Source organism: Oncorhynchus clarkii, chromosome 1 (genome assembly GCF_045791955.1).
Source record: "Oncorhynchus clarkii lewisi isolate Uvic-CL-2024 chromosome 1, UVic_Ocla_1.0, whole genome shotgun sequence".
Lineage (NCBI taxonomy): Eukaryota > Metazoa > Chordata > Actinopteri > Salmoniformes > Salmonidae > Oncorhynchus > Oncorhynchus clarkii.
In genome coordinates this window covers 41,469,354-41,487,772 of record NC_092147.1, presented here as the reverse complement: position 1 = coordinate 41,487,772, position 18,419 = coordinate 41,469,354, and the positions used below count along the sequence as shown (strand labels likewise).

Below are 18,419 nucleotides of genomic sequence, written 5' to 3'. Positions count from 1 at the left end.
TTGGAATATTGACTGTCCAAACAGCAAGTTGCAAGTGACCAAATCAGATGTGTGTGTTCAGACAGCAGTCATTTGCTGACATGGCTACTCTAGTTGGCATAGTAATGACGGGTGTGCGCATTGGTGTAGGCTGATTGATAGAAAACACCTGCACCACCACTCAGAAGTTATGTAGCAAGCGAAGGTTCCTGCCATGGACGTTTGAATGTTCAACATCAGTGGAAGAACGCTTTTTAATGCCTCAAAGGATAAGATGTCAGTTTTGGCTAGCCACATCAGTCAACCAGCTAGCTGTTCAGCTTTCTAGCACATTCACTCATTTGTTTGTGAAAAACAAGCTATTTAGCTACCACATGTTCCTGTCAAAGCTGTTAATAGAGAAGCTAGCAAGCAACAAGTTATGCCAAATAACAGTCTAAAAAGGGCAAATAAATCAGATTTGACTGTTCGGACACAAGTCGCAGGGTGATGAGATTGGTGGTTTGAAATATCCGATTCCATCACTTACAAAAAAAACATTGCAGTTTTGAAACTGTAGTAAAAGTGCAGTAACTGCAGTCGACTGTGGTATTATGGACGCAGTAATTGTGCACATGGACCCATTACGGAGAATAACCAAACTCTGCATATGAAATTAAGGACATGCTCAACAGTTTTCTGTGTATCATGAATGGTCCACCACCCAAAGGACATCCAGGCAACTTGACACAACTGTGGGAAGCATTGGAGTCAACATGGGCCAGCATCCCTGTGGAACGCTTGACACCTCGTAGAGTCCATGCCCTGACGAATTGAGGCTGTTCTGAACAGAATGAGCCTGTTTGTCTGTTCACTGCGGGACACGCACATGAACGCACTCATGACTCCTTTCTATGCGCACCAAAACAACAATCTGTTTCTCTGAATTTCCTTATGAAAGACTAACACTGTAAGATTGTATTTTATATCTTAGCTAGTCATGTTGGCAATGGTAATAGTGTAACATGAAGATCCCTTTAAAAAAGGTCACCAAAAGTGAAGTTCTTACAGTAGTCCCCCTCCATGTGTTATCGCCTCTGTATCATATATTCCACTGGTCTCTATGTACAGATCATTAAGGCTGGAGCCTACATCAACCAGCGACTGAAGTCCACTGCCATGTAACAGGAAAATGTACTGTAAATAATGTTCATTTACAAATCAGTAGCCTACAATACAAGAGGACAGCGGCAGGTAGCCTAGCGGTTAAGAGCGTTGGGCCAGTAACTAAAGGTTTGCTGGTTCGAATCCCCGAGCTGACTAAGTGAAAAATCTGTTGATGTGCCCTTGAGCAAGGCACTTAACCCTTATGTCGCTCTGGATAAGAGCGTCTGCTGAATGACTAAGATGTAAACGTAAATGAACAAGAGTTATTTTCAGATAACCTAGTCAAACAATGATTTCAGCTTTACAACGTTGAGTGAAAATGTGCAATAAATCACCTCAATCATCTAATTCCTTCCTCCCCCTCCTTTCTCTACTGTCCCTTTTCCAGACTATGCTTCCCTCTGTCCTTCCTCACTCTCCTGTCTTTTCCTTTGTTACAGAGAGAAGCACTCTCCCAATGAACTCTGCGATGGAAGCCTCCAGAGACAGTTCCCGGAAAGGGCTCCCGATGCTCCAGGAATCACTAGCCCTGACACTGCTGTCTGAACTACAACACAGTAAGATGACAGCATGATGTCATATCCCCTCTACGGAGCAGTCAGGTGGTGTGGATGAAGTGAACCCCACCTGGGGGGACCAGGGGAATCCCAGTGGCGCAGCTAGTGTGTCGTCACACAATCATCTCTGCTGCCCTTCTCTTGTTGCTCCTGGGATGAGGCTGTGTTTAAGGTATGGTAGTATCAGTGACAGACGAATAGCTGGCAAGAGCACGCAAAATGTGGTTCTGTGTTCAGAGTATGTGAGCAGAGTGGAGCTGGAGTGAGGAGTGTGCCTAATTGACTGGAGGCTGAGCGAGATTCCAAAAGGCTGGAGCGCCGGCCTTCTCACCCGCTCCAATTTCACTCCAATAGCGCTCACTTCACGAGATCAGGGCATGCCCGTCCCAGCATGCATTTGTAGTCTACTTGTGTTCTGCTATCTATAGCCCCTTGCTTTAGCTAAATCTTTTCATAAAGAAACTGATCAAACACACAGGTGCTAAATCAAGGTGACTTACAAAGATGATGACCAATAGCAAGAGAGGGAGTGCAGTGATGTAATATCCACAACTAAATAATCATTGTGGAACCTGAAATGACACATATCCCGAAAGCATGATGGCGTACTTACTATGTGCACATGCTAAAAGAAAGGAACGAGGTGGGTAGCTAATTGTGTCATTATAGCAACGTAATTATAAACAAAAAAATCTGTTCTATTATCTATACAATAGGCCATAGTTGATTTTGGTCCAATAGGCCTGGCATATTCTTTCAAGGAGCTTTCCATTTTGATTGGGTTATTTTGCCTAAAAACCTTCAGGCCTACCTATAGAGAACAAAATGCATCCCTGCCCAGCCAGCAAGAGTGACATAAAGGGTGTTTATCATCCCCAGTGGCTCTGCAGGTGTGGAGAGGATATTCTCCGCTGCTGACCTGCTCTCCAGGAACCATCGCATGGACTCATTTTCCTTCTTAGTCCCCCCGTCTGGCTCCTGACCTATTTAGAGTTTTTATATGCCGTTTAATATGACATGTAACCTATTTGAAATTATGAGCGCTTATTACATTCACCTTTCATGTTTATTATAATACTTTCCATTCAAATCATATGGTTTGGTTTCAATACTTCCAAACCAAATGGTAAGTGAATTACTTTTCGCCAGGCAGGTGGTTATGAAAATCAGAAATGTCATGGCGTTACAGTACGGGTTGATTTAAGGCCCTTTCTGAGAAAAGTTGTACGCATTCAAGTGGCAAACTCAGGATCACCAGTCAGTCCTCATCTGCACAGACTGCCACCCTGCACAGACCGCCACCCTCCAGCCAGCCAGACAGACGACAAGGACAAGATAAAAGGTGTGATTATGAACAAGCTGCGGAGATTTGGCGAAGGGAATGCTTGACCGCAGCAGCTGTAGGGCTCCACACTAGTTAAGATAAAATGACACACAGATGGTTATGTGGAAGGCAGATGAAACTCTGGTTCCACAACAAATGCTTTATGAAAGCATTATCATGTCCTTATCCAACATCATATAAACATTATCTGTGGAAATATGGAGCTATATTTGACCTTAAAGTTATCAGAACATTTATGGATCACATACTGACCTGGGCAGACTATACTACAGATGTTCTATATCATTTTTTTGCCCATGTCAACATTATTAGAGCCCTGAAGTCAATAGGTGGGGGTTGGCCTAAGCCCTGGTCACTAACCATTCTGTTCTAAATCAAATATACCTTTTGTAAGCCTGTCATCCCTAAGATCTTACATCTCCACACACAATCACATCACAACTGCTGCCACCAGACTCTGATTTGCTATTGCTAATACTGCACAATTTAAAACACTTGTCCCATAATCCCACCCTTCCCTGATACACGTGTAAATATTGGACTATAAATTGTGCCTTCTTGTATTATACTTCGGCTAAAAATGTATTCTATTCTATTGAGCCATGTACTACATGTTCATTTACCACATGTTCATGTACTACATGTTCATTTACCACATGTTCATGTACCACATGTTCATGTACCACATGTTCATGTACTACATGTTCATTTACCACATGTTCATGTACTACATGTTCATTTACCACATGTTCATGTACCACATGTTCATTTACCACATGTTCATTTACCACATGTTCATTTACCACATGTTCATTTACCACGTTCATGTACTACATGTTCATTTACCACATGTTCATTTACCACATGTTCATTTACCACATGTTCATGTACCACATGTTCATGTACCACATGTCCATGTACCACATGTCCATGTACCACATGTTAATGTACGACATGTTCATTTACCACATGTTCATTTACCACATGTTCATGTACTACATGTTCATTTACCACACGTTCATGTACCACATGTTCATGTACCACATGTTCATGTACCACGTGTTCATGTACTGTGTGTTCATGTACCGCGTGTTCATTTACCACGTGTTCATTTCCCACGCGGTCATGTACCACGCGTTAATGTACCACACGTTAATGTACCACACGTTAATGGACCACACGTTAATGTACCACACGTTCATTTACCACACGTTCATGTACCACGTGTCCATGTACCACGTGTCCATGTACCACGTGTCCATGTACCATGTGTTCATGTACCACGTGTTCATTTACCACGTGTTCATTTACCACACGGTCATGTACCACACATGCATGTACCACATGTTAATGTACCACACATCAATGTGCCACACGCTAATGTACCACCCGTTAATGTACCACCCGTTAATGTACCACACGTTAATGTACCACACGTTCATTTACCACACGTTCATTTACCACACGTTCATTTACCACACATTCATTTACCACACGTTCATGTACTACATGTTCATGTACTACATGTTCATGTACCACATGTTCATGTACTACATGTACTACTAAGCATTTGGTTGGACAGTGTATACCATGTGTATCCTGTACATACCACTAATAAAACTTAAAACATACAAGGGCAGGCTCAACCCTTTCCCTTTTTCAGTTTCCACTGCAGGAACAGATGGTTGTCTAGTCAAAAAGCTACGAAAAGACAAAGATTCAGAGCACATTGAGTACACAATTGTTGTTGACTGTAACCAAAAACCACATCTGGCAAAGACCAACTTCGAACCATCTGTCTTTCACATCTTATATGAAGCAAAAACATATATTTCAGGCTGTGATAGTCATACTTCACAAACCCCTGCTTTGATTTTGATACAAAACCACTTGCGATAATGTGTGGGGAATTTCACCTCCGCACCAGACTGGAAAACCATTTCCATCCAGACAAACTTATGCTCAGCAGAATAACAGACACCTCTTGGGCATCTAGTCCGATCTATCATCATTTTCTCTAACTAGGCTGTCTGGTTATGTTCACATGTTCAGGCGGTCAGGTTTCAGCCAGCCTGTGCTGCGAGCCTGTCCTTCACCCAAAAACCTCTCGACCCATCTCTTCCACAACATCAATTGTCCTACAGCTCACGCAAACAATATTCCATATGGCACCACTGGGTCAGACACTGGACTGACCCTTCACTGAGGGAACTAAGGACAGAGTTGAATTCCATTTCGGTTCCTGCCAATTTAACTGGACATGGGATTTCTTCTGAATTGGAAAGTGATTGAATTCCAGATTTTTCATTAAAAAATCATCCCATCCCAGACTATGGGTCATCGGATTTGTTAGGGAACTCAGTCAAAGCCATGGAAAGAAATGAATTACTCTACAGTAGTAACTCAAAATCTCTTAACTACTCAAGGGGAGTATTTAGCGCCAACAAAGAATTGCTCCTTTTAAATTCTATTAGTACCAGTAGCTGTATAATCAGATTGAATGGCCAGTGTGTTTTCATCTACATGCTCAATTACAGGAGCCTGCCAGGCTAGTCGCCAGTCACTCACCTGGTGTAGGCTACCTCTCAAACACTCAGACACCACCTCCTTCCCAGCCCTGGGTTGCACCAGCCATTACAGCTGCCAATGCCATCAACACACACGAAGGAACACAGAGGAAGATAGGAGCAAATACAGGAGCAAATACAGGGCACTAATAAATAGAGCCACAAAATCAGCATCTGTTGCTACTGCATGTCATAAATCCATTTGGTTATACAGTTCCAGGGATTTCAATATCTGACTATCTTTCCAAGCATTTGCATACTTTAGGGAAATAGCAGGGTGTGTGGTGGCGTATCTCCAGTTACTCATTAGATTGGGTTTCCTAGGGATCTAACCTGAAACCTGTAAGCAAACAGAGCCGTACAGCGAGTAGTTTCCAAGGCTTAGTCACGTCAACTGTGAAATGGTGGAGCCGGAGAGGAGGAAGAGGCCTCAGACTAGGAACATGTTTGCTTTTCATCTATAAGCCTTTTGCTTGTGAAAGAGTTGTTTATTGTGTGGGCTCGAGCCATAATACTCCTCCTAACCAGTAGCAATAATATTACAACAGACTCTCGCTTTCTCTCGGTTTTACATTATGAAATCTCACTTGCCATTCAGAGTTCAAGTTTTTCGTGACCATGTTCATGATTCAAAACACAACAGCAGCTGTTGATGATGAAATACATTCTTGGTTGCAGAATTGCTGTAGAATAAGTCAACTAACAGCAATGTTCCACTGAGCCACGCTGCATTTCAGTACGGCTCGAGGATGGGGTAAACCCAATTGAATTCAATCCCTTTTTGACATCACCCCTTTTGATTTGAAAGAAACCTTCCATACATATTTGCCCATTGTAGACCTGCATGCCCAAGCATTCAAAGAGATAAAGCTGCTCAAAGTTGACCCATTTTGCATAACCCACCATGCCATGAAACATCCATGTCTTCATCACTGGAAAAGATAAACGGTTGAGATCGATATCATTTATAAGCTTGCAAACAGGGTTGTCAAACAATTTGATATTAATGTTTATCAAAATGTCATTTTTTCCCCCTTTGACATCAATTATCTTAAAAATGTGTAAACTCCAATATATTTCATATTATGTTGTAGCTTAGACCCCATTTTACATCCTCTAAGGATTTTGTGTTGTGCCTGTCATCAGTTGAGACAACATGACCTTGGATACAAGGTGGATGTCATGTTTTGGCTAATTAAATGTACTATCATGGGAATACAATTGAAATGTCAACTTACAAATCGTACCACAAAGACAGCTGGAGGTCCACACGTCAGAGAATGTTGACTTGAATGGGAATATCTTATTTAAAAAAGGAGTGGTGATTGAATTCGTTGCTAAAAATGCGGGACATGATTGTTTGGTTGCGGGATCTAGGACAAAATTCATGACTGTCCCGCACATTTGGAACATGTGGTCAATCTTGACCGTGACCCTTTTGTCATGGAATTACCATCATTGGAATGAATCATTTCTTATAGGCTAAGCAGATGCAATATATCACTTTCGAATGAGAATAACATTGTCAGTTTGATAGCCCCCATTGACTGACATTGTCCTTTTGCCAATGTTTGTAATGTGGGACCTTTGTTCATAGGGTAAATCCATTTGAATTAAATCACTTTTTGACAGCATCCCATTTGATTGAAACTTTTAGCTACATTTTTGCCCATGGAAGAAGTGGTCAGAAAGTGCATTTTTGGACCTGAATACCAAAACATTCCGTAGATAAAGGTTCCTCATCACTGGAAAATATAAACGGTTGAGTTTGACAACACTGTTTGTAAGCGTTTAAATTATATCAAACAATTTTATTATTTCTTGACAAAAATGTGCTTTAATACAAAAATACGTTATTAAACTTTTAACGTCAATTGTCAAAAAACACATTTTTTTCTATATTCGCATAGCTTAGACCCCATTTCCCATCATCTGATGTTTTTGTGTTGTGCCTGCCTTCGGTTAAGACACAACATGCCCTTGAATGCAGGGTGGGTGTCATTTCAATCCTAGAAGTAGAATTCATAGAAAGGACCTACAGTATCCCTTCAGACCACTGCAATTTAGCTGCCACACCACTGACATTTTACATTTAATTGAAATTGTAACTTCTAATTACTACCACAAAGAAGACTGCCAGTCCACCCACCGTTGAATGTCATCTTAAAATGGTCATGTCAATTCTAGTATCCACATTTCTATGATCTCAATAGGTTTCCTGTGGAGGGTCGACATTATTATTTAAAAAAGGTTGATTTGTCCCCGTATTTCTGTCAGACATTCCAACCGGTCTCTTGCGGTCACTTTGTACTTATGGAAAGATATATAAATCATAAGGATGTGGTACTGGTGATGTTAAAACACTTCTCCAATCGTTGTTGAGAGCTGATATTCTGCACAGCGCAGGACGAGACGTATGTAATAGGCCTATTGTCAACCATCACATTACCTCAAATCCTTTTGGACTATATTCAAGCTAGACTTGGAGGACAGTTAGGCCTAACTACTTACAAAAAGTGCACTTCTGACAAAGAGCTACAAAAGTCATAAATGGCCGTATTAGACTGAAAGGTCATTTTGTCAAACTTGTGAGGCTCTCCATGCTTATTAGTTGCTAATTCAAAGCACAGTATTTGTTGCTACTTCACTCAATCCCTTTTAAAAGTCTCCCTTCCTAACTGTTTTACAGTCCCTGAGACCAACTGTTTCCTTGGCCAAATATTTCCAGATTTTCATAAAAACAGCATGTGGTCTCATTTCTGCATCACCAAATTTTGCACAATGCAAAAGAGTAAGCTAAGGGCAGCAGGTACCTACCCTGGTGGGTAGGAGCGTTGCACCAGTAACCGTAAGGTTGCTGGGTTGAATCCCCAAGCTGACAAGGTAAAAATCTGTCCTTCTGCTCCTGAGCAAGGCAGTTAACCCACTGTTCCCCGGGCCCCCGATGACGTGGATGTTGATTAAGGCAGCCCTCCGCACCTCTCTGAATCAGAGGGGTCGGGTAAAATGCGGAAGACACATTTCAGTTGAATGCATTCAGTAGTAAAACTAACTAGGGATCTCCCTCTTGAGATTTTAGTATGGTTAGCTGACAACTCTTTTTTTATTACCAGGCAGCCAAAAATCAACCGCGCACACCACTAGGCAGCATGCTCTTGGATTGAAACAAAATACAGGAAGTCTAATAGTTTGTTAACACCATCTGCTCTAATTGGCTCAGGAAACAGTCATTCAAGAAGATCTTAATGCATCTTCCCATGAAGCTGATTAAAATCAAATGATTGGCATATCATTCACGTTTGACAGTGATGATGGCTCCCTCAAAAAAAGTAGGCTACACTGACCCACAAACTCATCCGGTTGTCCCAAATTTGGGTGTTTTAAATGTGGTTACCTTATCATGGCCAGTAGTGCAGTGACTAGCATTTTACTGCTCAGGCTTTCAACATTTCTGTCCCTTGCCACACACACATTCCCAGAGCACAAGCCATAATCCTGCAACCTACAGTACAGTGCAGTACACACACACTTTAACCCCACTGCATGAGTGGAAATATGAGCAGCTCAGAGGGTACACCATCAGTGGACCTATGGTCCATCATAGAATGACCAGACAGACAGAGAGAGGTTGGCCCCACCTGCCCTCTGCCCCCAGTGCCATCGACCTATGGAACTGTTGGAACTCCCCTGCCCCAGCAGGCCCCCAGGCAGCACTGGAGGAGTCTCCTCCCACAGACTATTTAAGATCTCCCCTCAGCATTTCACCTAAGCAGCAGTGGAGTGTTCAGTCACCTACCTCTCATGAGGAGGCTCCAAGCCAAACACCAGGCCAGGCCAACTTGGCCAAGAGAGACAGGAGAAGTGGGAAAGGCCTATTTTAGCCTGTGAATTGCTTTCCTGCCTACTACTCAATGCAAGAGTAACATGCTGACCACACCTCCCGCGTTACAAAATAAAATGTAGACATACATGTTATTCAATCATTGCATCCAAACTGCTCACGCGCGTCAACGACCGTCTGCATAGCCCGGCGCTAAAATAGAACTTGGTTCTATTTGTGACTCTTGACGCACTACAAGTCCCACCTCTCCCATTTCCTTATTGGTTTATAGGAGCATATACCCACGTGGGTGATTGAATGATGAACTGAGGTCCACACTCCAGTCCAGTTGGTAGTGGTAATGCACCTTAAAGTTGCTTGCCAACCGGCATATAAAGTCCAAAGAATAAGACTGAAGGAGGAGAGATTACTAGAAACAAACTCGGTATACCCTTTTATCTGTGGATTAATTGTCAGAGTAGAGGACCTTGTGCATTTCAGGTAAAATAACAACCCAATGTTTATATCCCAGGACAAATTAGCTAGCAACAGCAAGCTAGCTAGCTAAATTGCCATGAATGTTTAATGCTTTTTGACCTAAACCCCCAAATTAATATAGGGGTTCAGGGTTCGTTTTGATATTTCAACCTGCGTGTCCTGATCCCATCTGGTGTGGATGGACAAAAATCAACATGCGCACTCGCGCCCAGTTTAGTAAGAGACGCTGCTGCCAACTCTAAACACCCAGGGCCATAGGAAGAAAGGTTTTCCCTGTGTGAATGAAGCAGCGCTGCAGTCGATTCATTCAGTGGGAAGGTAACCAAACCCCTGCACCATGCCGAGCCGTCAAACACGCTGATAGCTTCACCTGAAAGCATGAAAAAAAGATTCCTCCTGAATTACACTTTAATCCCAAACAGATTTTACGTGCAGCAGGGGGAAGTTAAATTAACGCTTGGCCAGACGTCGTGTGAAGAAGCCAGCCTGTGAAAAGTGGGTTCTTTGGTTCCTCTGTTTCTCATTCGTGACTGTCACTCAAGTGTTTTGGGGTGTTTTTGTACATCCGCATTAAGTAGATTTCAAGTATCGGAACTGCATATGGTTAAAGGGATTTGACTTGAGCAAGTGCTCCTCCAGTAGAGAGTCCTAGATATCGAATGTAGCCACGCAATGTGAGGTGAATTAACATAGGTCATGTAGTCTTGACAGCTGTCACAGTGGTCAGGAAGACAGCACATGCAGCTCTGCACCTGAAGAACAAAGAAAAATACATAACATAAAGAAAACATTTATAATTCTTTGACCTACAAAACAAAGCCCAACTCCTAATCCATCTATGGATTCCCACTCATTTCCTCACATGCTTGTGTGCCTTCTCCTATTACCATCTCTCTCTCTCTCTGCCTGCCCCCTCGCCTGGCATGCCAGACTACCGTCATTAAGGAAGTAAGGAACAGGAGGAGGTGGAGTGGGAGGAAGTGCCTCATTGCCTCCCAACCGTGAGCTTTGATGCGCAGCAGGGGGCAGTTGGGGGCGAGGGTGGCAGTGGCCTGGCACTGGGGGAAGGTTATCTGTGAGACACAATATGGTGGGCAGCACACACGACCCTGAGGGGTGGGCCACCATGAGAGCAAGTCTGACATTGTGACAAGCAGGCACAATTCTGTTAATCTATTCCATTATGATGTTCTCTCTAGATAAGAAGGTAATGGGGACAGGGAGCACCTTGACATGCAGAGGGTTAGCGAATGTGAAATATGATGTGGTCTCAAGAGATGGGCTTGAGTTGGGCAGGGGTGTTGTGGGAGAAAGAGTTGCACATGTTTGCAGTATAGCCTGTTATCGATAAAGCACAGTGGCCTTATCAACTATTAACTTACAACAAAGAGGAACATTTTAAAATACGGTTAACAGAGAAAAAGTGTTGGATGCCTGTGACTTGAAAGGTAGAGTCAGCGTAATCTTGAAGGGGAAATCAGCTGTGTACTACACCCAGGGGTGTCATTGCTCCCTGGCCTCAGTGCAGGCATGGTATAATAATCATGTATTCCTCAGGGTTTGTGTCGTACAGCCATGGTATGAAAGGAATAATCAACTAGGGGCTTTGTGTGTGCTATGGAAAATAATGAACAACGTGGACGGTGTGTTCCACGGCGCACTAGTGGAGTGGAACTGACCTTCCATGGAGTTGTGTTGCACTGTTTTCCAGAAAACGCATAGAGCCCCTAGTTGATTATCCCTGTTATACCATGGCTATAATTGAACACATTTGCCACTATAAATGTGTTCATTTGCCGGTATACATTTTCCCCCACATCCATTGAAGTAGCTAGCACGTTTTTACTAGATAGACACAGCAGTTGCCATGGTCACCAAACAAACAGACTTGCTAGTTTAGCTAGCAAAACCACCAGTCCTAGCTTGCTATTATGAGAATCGAATTCAGCAATACCAACACTGTTTTCAATTCGACTTTTGCTTTCAAAAAGCAGCTCAAAGGCAACATGTAAAAATTGACTATAGTCATTGAATTCTACCGTGCAAATATACCCCAAGTTAAAGGGAAATGATTCACAAATTTGGACATCATACAATAATAACGAATTGCAGACCCTGGATATTTAAAACAGAGATTCTGCATTTTATTCTCCACACATAATTGTCTTCAATTGTGCAAGCGTCCATATGGAGCTCAGAGAAGTGTCATGCTTTTGGGCTGAACCCTTAAAACAAAAACATCTGGTCTTAAAATTGTAAAAAGCCCACATTACCTGCATGTCCGGTTTTCATACAGCTTAACAAAAAACCACTGCGGCTGCACTGGAAAAGTTCAAGGGTCACTTAAGTGGCTAAATGTAAACAGCTTCGTCTGACTTGGGCATGCTTGTCACAGTGACCCAGTCCTGACCCTCAAGAGCTCAAAAACTGGTACACCCTAAATCACCAGATCAAAGCTTGTAGAAACAGCATATTATGTCCTCAGGTCTATGGCAATTCCACGAAAACAGATTTTTTATTGTTTTTTGCCAGACAAAAACCATTGATTTCAAAGTTTAACAAACCATACAAGTCCATGCAAAAAGCCTATTTTGAACTGTTTACGCAGAAATTTTCACAAAAACACATTTACTGGCAGAAACGTACAGATGCAAAGTTTGGTAACAGAATTACAGTAAAATCTTCCTCAGGTTTTTTATGCAACCACGTTTTCCAAAAACGTCATATCTGCTCCAAATTAAGAGTCAAAAGATGTCTGCAGAAAGAATGGGGTGTCAGCTATGCCATGACACCTTGAGTTTGAAAAATATATATCTGATTATTGAACTACAGCAGGTGAAGTGGATTTACATCCGGTAACGGAATGACATCATGGGTCCCTGATCTGTACTGTACAGAAATGCATTATTATGGATAGGAATATCATTCCCTTCAGGGTGATGTATCCTGTACACAAAAGTTAGAAAAATGCAATATCCTTCTTTTGCATATTTGGGTAATATTCTACACACTGGCTAGTATTGTAATGAGCTCTGCCCCCAAACAAGACCACGTTTGGTTGGTCCAGACCAAATCTGAAAAAAACATAGACGTCTATGTTTCATAAGTTTGGACAGCACAGCAAAGTACAGTACAGCAGAGTAGAGTTCAGTACAGTACATTATACTATACTGTCCAAACTTGTGAAACATAGACATCTATGATTGGTTCAGATTTGGACCGGCCAGTGCGGACTGACCAAATTTCAACATCCATGGACGTTCGCTGTTGGCTGGTGCTCAGTAGGTGAGGATGCTTGTTAAAGTAAAATTGAAAGAGGGTAGGTGTCATGGTAAGTGTCAGTAAGAACCGGGACAGGTGACATTAACTGGACGGAGAAAGGAGAGAGGGGCAGAGAGAGAGGGGGGGGGGGGGGGGGGGGGTTGTCCAGAAGGTTCAGTCTTGCTTTGGCATTCAGACAACAGAAGGGGAAAAAACAGTTATGAGCTGAACATAACAGTATGCCAGTGGAAGAGATGACAGTAGCAGGTGACCCAACAGTGGTCTGTGACTTATTGATTTCCCAATTTGGTAACAGAATTACAAGTTTAAACAATTCATAAACAAAAAGTAATCAGTAAATACACTAACTAATTGGTAGGTCTACCTTTACTTGTTACTTCTGTGAACTTTCATGATCCTCCCTGATGAGAAATTACAAAATATCATCAAGTTATGTAGGTTTTTGATAACGGAAATACAAGGTTTCTTAAATTTACAGAAGGCAGAATTTTTTTCTTCCTGAAACTAAATATAAAAGATGTTGTTTAAGACCCCTTTTCCATCTGTTTGACCAGAAATCAAAGCCTTTGCTTATTCCTAAAAGGGAAAATGGTTGAAAAATGTATATATGCCTTAATTTCTCTAAATTATAGACTTATTTTTCATTTGACACCAACTTCACGTTGGTGCTCGTGGGTCCTTTTACATGGAAATGCCCCCAAGCAAGCAATTGACCATTAGATTTCATGCTTTAACTCAGACAATCAGCAATGCCTTTGCTGGCACAGCTTTTACCACATTCTTGATGATATAATGACATTTCTAATTCCAGCTCTTTAATATTTGATGGCATACTTCGATATTTGGTTAAGTTGGCAGGAAGCTAAGTGCTTTATCGTAAAAGTCCCTAAGGTCTGCCTATTTTGATTAAGTTGAAGTTGCCCTCAAAGAACCGATGAAAAAGTTAAATATGACAACAATTACCTTCAGAAGGACATAAAGGGTTTGAAGAATGAGAATCAGTAAACTACAGTCAATGTATAGATTAGTCAAAATAGTCTACACTAACTGGCTATAAAAGGTGAGATTGTGACTGACCAACTACATGTCAAGAACAACTGATATGTCCTGTATATTGCCCTCAATGGGAAAAGCACAATTTTCATTCAAACTTGACAGTAATATTGTTCATTGGTTCTGGTCTGGTACTGGATAGGACTACCTCAGTGTTCCTTGACGTTATCAGTTACTACTATAACTGCCACATGAACTCCACGGTAAGCTGCTTTTACATGGTATGTCCTTTTCCATGAGCCAAAGGAGATTGTTGGCTCAACACTCTTGAGATAATGGTCGAGGGTGACCTCATTTGGAACACTGGACAGATTTTCAAATGAAAGATGGCCGCTTGCCCAATAAATTCCTGAGGTAGCTGTTACAAAACATAACATCAACCATAACAGTTGCTGGCACAGGCATGGGCATCAGACATATCCTTTTAAGGCTAACCAAACACACTAGGCTGGGGGGGGTCAAGTTACCATGCTTTTCAGGGGAAATCTGACAGTCACTTCCAGCTGTTTACTTCCTCCTCTACAGGAGTTGACTTTAAACACTTGCTTTCATCTCCCTGGTGTTCCCTTCCATTTCCCAGTCAGTCACTTTCTGTTATAGGTCAGAGGAGCACAGGGACACTCTCTCCCTGGTCATATTAACTAGGGCACACCATAGCAAAATGTTCTGTAACAGAAAACAAACATTTGCATTTCTTATTAGACAAGTCCAGGTAGTCTCTCCCTGTTCTAGTCCATTTTTTTCCGTTTGGTCCCTAATGAACATGACCCCTGTGTGAAGTGGCATAGTGAGAGCTGAGAGAGGTGATTCTATAATCTAGCTCCAACCTGTCCAACTAGACTGCAACAGCCTCTTCCTTCAAAACCAGCTGGAGAAGCTGAGTCAGCCTGCAGACTTCCTCCTCTGACTGTATCCCGGGTCTCTAGGGAAAGGGACTGCAGATCTATAGTAGCACAGACCAGAGGGGCCTGGGTTAGCCCAGACACTTAGCAATGTATTTATCACCTATGAACACTGACCCAAGACCTTTGTTCTGGCCTAGGATGACCAGAGCATACAGTACCTAAATGGCCTAGCTAAATGCAGCATAGTGGAATCAAGCAAAAATCTAAATCAATGATGTTGGCTAAATGCAAAGGATTGCTCTGCTAAGAAGGAGTAAGAACCCATTTGTCCACAGAGGAAACGTCTGTCAGGTTGAGACCTTATCGCTTAGCCACAGACTGATGTTTGTGTATGTGCTGATGGTCAGAATGAGTCATGTACAGTACATTAAGCTAGTATTGCAAAGATTGAGTTACCCAAAATGGCATTTGAGAGTCAAACATGGTTTGACAAGGGCACATATTAAATCAAATCCGCTGATTGATATGGAACATTTTGACCGAATTTTCTAACATTGAATGAGGCCGTTCTGTTGTCCTTGTGCAATATTTCCCATTCATTGTGCCTAGGGACGCCAATGCTTTGCAGTCAGTCTCCCTCCTGTCTTGAATAATAACATTTTCCAGTGTTTCAGTGTAACCCCGTTGTTGACCTGCATTTCCATAATCTGCATAAATCAATTTGAGATTCCTAGCTTTGAGCAAGAAAACAAGTTGCATAAGAAAGCCAGCCTACATCTCTCCCTCACTATGCTGTGGTCTCAAATAGAAAACGGAGACATACCAACAGCCTGGTCTAGGGGTGATGAGGACAGATGTCATGGTAGACTTTTTAGTCCACTTTCTTATAGCCGATAAATAGCTTAGTCTATACCGTCTACCAGTTACTAATATGAAAAAATGGGAGTGCATTAAAAATGTGTAACCTACTGTGGATATAGGACCAATAATGATCATAGCCAATGCAGAAAGGTCTACCTCATCTCGTGCGTAACAGAGCATGTTTCATGCGAAATTAGACAATGTAACAAGCCGGGTAAAATGTCAACCACTTGCAGTACATGAAAAGTCGATATGCATACATAATAGCCAATCATTTATACAATTTAGCTCTTTCATGTGTTACAATGTGGCAAACCAACAAAAATCGGCAACTGCTAATGTAAACAACGAGTGAAAATGGTATTTTGCAGCCGAATGCACGTCAATTTTAGAGGAGAAACAGTTCAGAAAAGGTAACGGATGTGAAGGAGTTGATTATTTAAACAATTTAATCACCAAAGCGTGACATTCCGAAACGTGCAGGAGGAGTAGCCTACTTACCTAGCTCCTGTTAGCTAGCTAGAATCTCATAAAATCGGCACTGTTACAAACGATCCGCGAATGCAACTCTTCGCTTTGGTCCATATGTTTATTGAATCCAGCCGTATATCCGGGAAGATATCCTATTTCGATTATTCTTGCCTTTTCTATATTCCGCCTGGTATGTATGTATGTACTGTAGCTATGTTTTATGTGGGCTATATCGCAGCTTGGTTGGGCACATTCAGCGAGAAGACGCAACTTGAAAACTGACAGAGGGAGAGGGAGAGCGCATAACGATGTTGAGGGGGTGGCATAAACCTTCGACAAGAGAAGCGCTTTTCGAAGACAACATATTTGCGCAAGTATTCCAATGACATACATTAAACCACTATATAGAAAAACTAGATTGCTGTAATCAAAGGGAATAGTTCTCATTTTGTTATACAACTCTGAATGTCAGAGAACTGCAACGAGAAACCCCCTCAACTGTTCAAAGTGAGACCGTATGTTTTAACTCCGTTTAATCCGATTGGTTTCTTCGAACGTGACGCTAGAGTGGGATGCAGTCAATAGACCAAAACATCAGTAGAGGCAGCAAAGTCTTGTGGAATTGTTTCACCTGTCTGTTTGATCGCTAAGATCAATATGTGTATGCAGATACCTGCGATGCTGTGAGACATTTGTATTTGATTAAAGTGGGCGTGTAGGTGCAGGTAGGTGCTCCAAGAAATTATTATTGTCACCTAGTCTAGAGTCTATCTGATGTGGCAGGGTGAGTTTAACAAGCAGTGAAGCACAAAGAACTATAATGGGTTTGGTTATTTAACGTTAAACTGTAGATGAGAAAAGGCTGAGCGGGCACAATGCCTCTCATCAAACTAAAATTACTGTGTGAGAAAATGATAGGTTTCCCATTTGATCCCACTTGGAAAGACATCGGATGAAAAGGCCCAGAGCAGAGAGAGACATTACAGACAAAAATCAACATTGTCACTGTTATACTACTCCTGTTGTTCTTTGTGAATCAAGCATCCAAGAAAATGATGGTGTCAAGGATCCTAGCTTGCCCTGCCAGAACAAACACATCAGAGATTCATTACCCTAAAGATCATCAGACCAATAGGCCTCCATACGACCACCATAAACTCACATTGCCTCTTGTACTAATAGCATTGAAGTGTCATGACTGTTCGAAAGGAAAGGTCAATGGCATGCCGGTGCTGGCTGGCCCTTAATAAGACACACTTCAGTATCAAAGTGACGTGTGTTGCAAATGTACAAATGTTCACAAAGGAGAGGCAAGACCGGGACAGAACAACCGCTCCAAAATGTGCCTTGTTGAGATAAAGCCAAGATAAACGTATCACAAATAGGCCCTTATCTGTTCTAACGTGAGTGTTCAGGGGGATTGAATGCAGCTGTGAGCCCACCAAAAACAAGAGTGTATTATGCTGGCAGGAAGAGCCCCTGTAACACACACATACAGTGCATTCGGAAAGTATTCAGACCACTTTCCACATTTTGTTACATTACAGCCTTATTTTAAAATGTATTAAATCGTTTTTTTCCCTCATTCAGCTACACACAATACCCCATAATTACAAATCAAAAACAGTTTTTTTTTTGCAAATGTATTACATTTTTTAAACTTCATCACATTTATGTAAGTATTCAGACCCTTTACTCAGCAAAGCACCTTTGGCAGTGATTACAGCCTTGAGTCTTCTTGGGTATGATGCTATAAGCTTGGCACACCTGGATTTGGGAAGTTTCTCCCATTATTTTCTGCAGATCCTCTCAAGCTCTGTCAGGTTGGATGGCGGGCGTTGCTGTACAGCTATTTTCAGGTCTCTCCAGAGATGTTAAATCGGGTTCAAGTCAGAGCTCTGGCTGGGCCACTCAAGGACATTCAGAGACTTGTCCCGAAGCCACTCCTGCATTGCCTTGGCTGTGCGCTTAGGGTTTTTGTCCTGTTGGAAGGTA

The 18,419-nt window shown here is 42.0% G+C and overlaps 1 protein-coding gene across 11 annotated transcripts in view; it reads right to left on the bottom strand.

Annotated features, from left to right (window-relative positions):
* Nucleotides 1-16,679, bottom strand: part of LOC139407155 (microtubule associated monooxygenase, calponin and LIM domain containing 3a) — an 87,748-nt gene extending 71,069 nt beyond the window's left edge. For 10 of the 11 annotated variants that reach the window (XM_071150662.1, XM_071150680.1, XM_071150671.1 and 7 more), the window contains exon 1: nucleotides 16,455-16,673. The gene's annotated coding sequence lies outside the window, so the exon portion shown is untranslated. Of the gene's footprint in view, nucleotides 1-16,454 lie in introns of all 11 variants that reach the window. The other variant, XM_071150652.1, reaches the window with a different exon arrangement.
* Nucleotides 16,680-18,419: the final 1,740 nt, after the last annotated feature.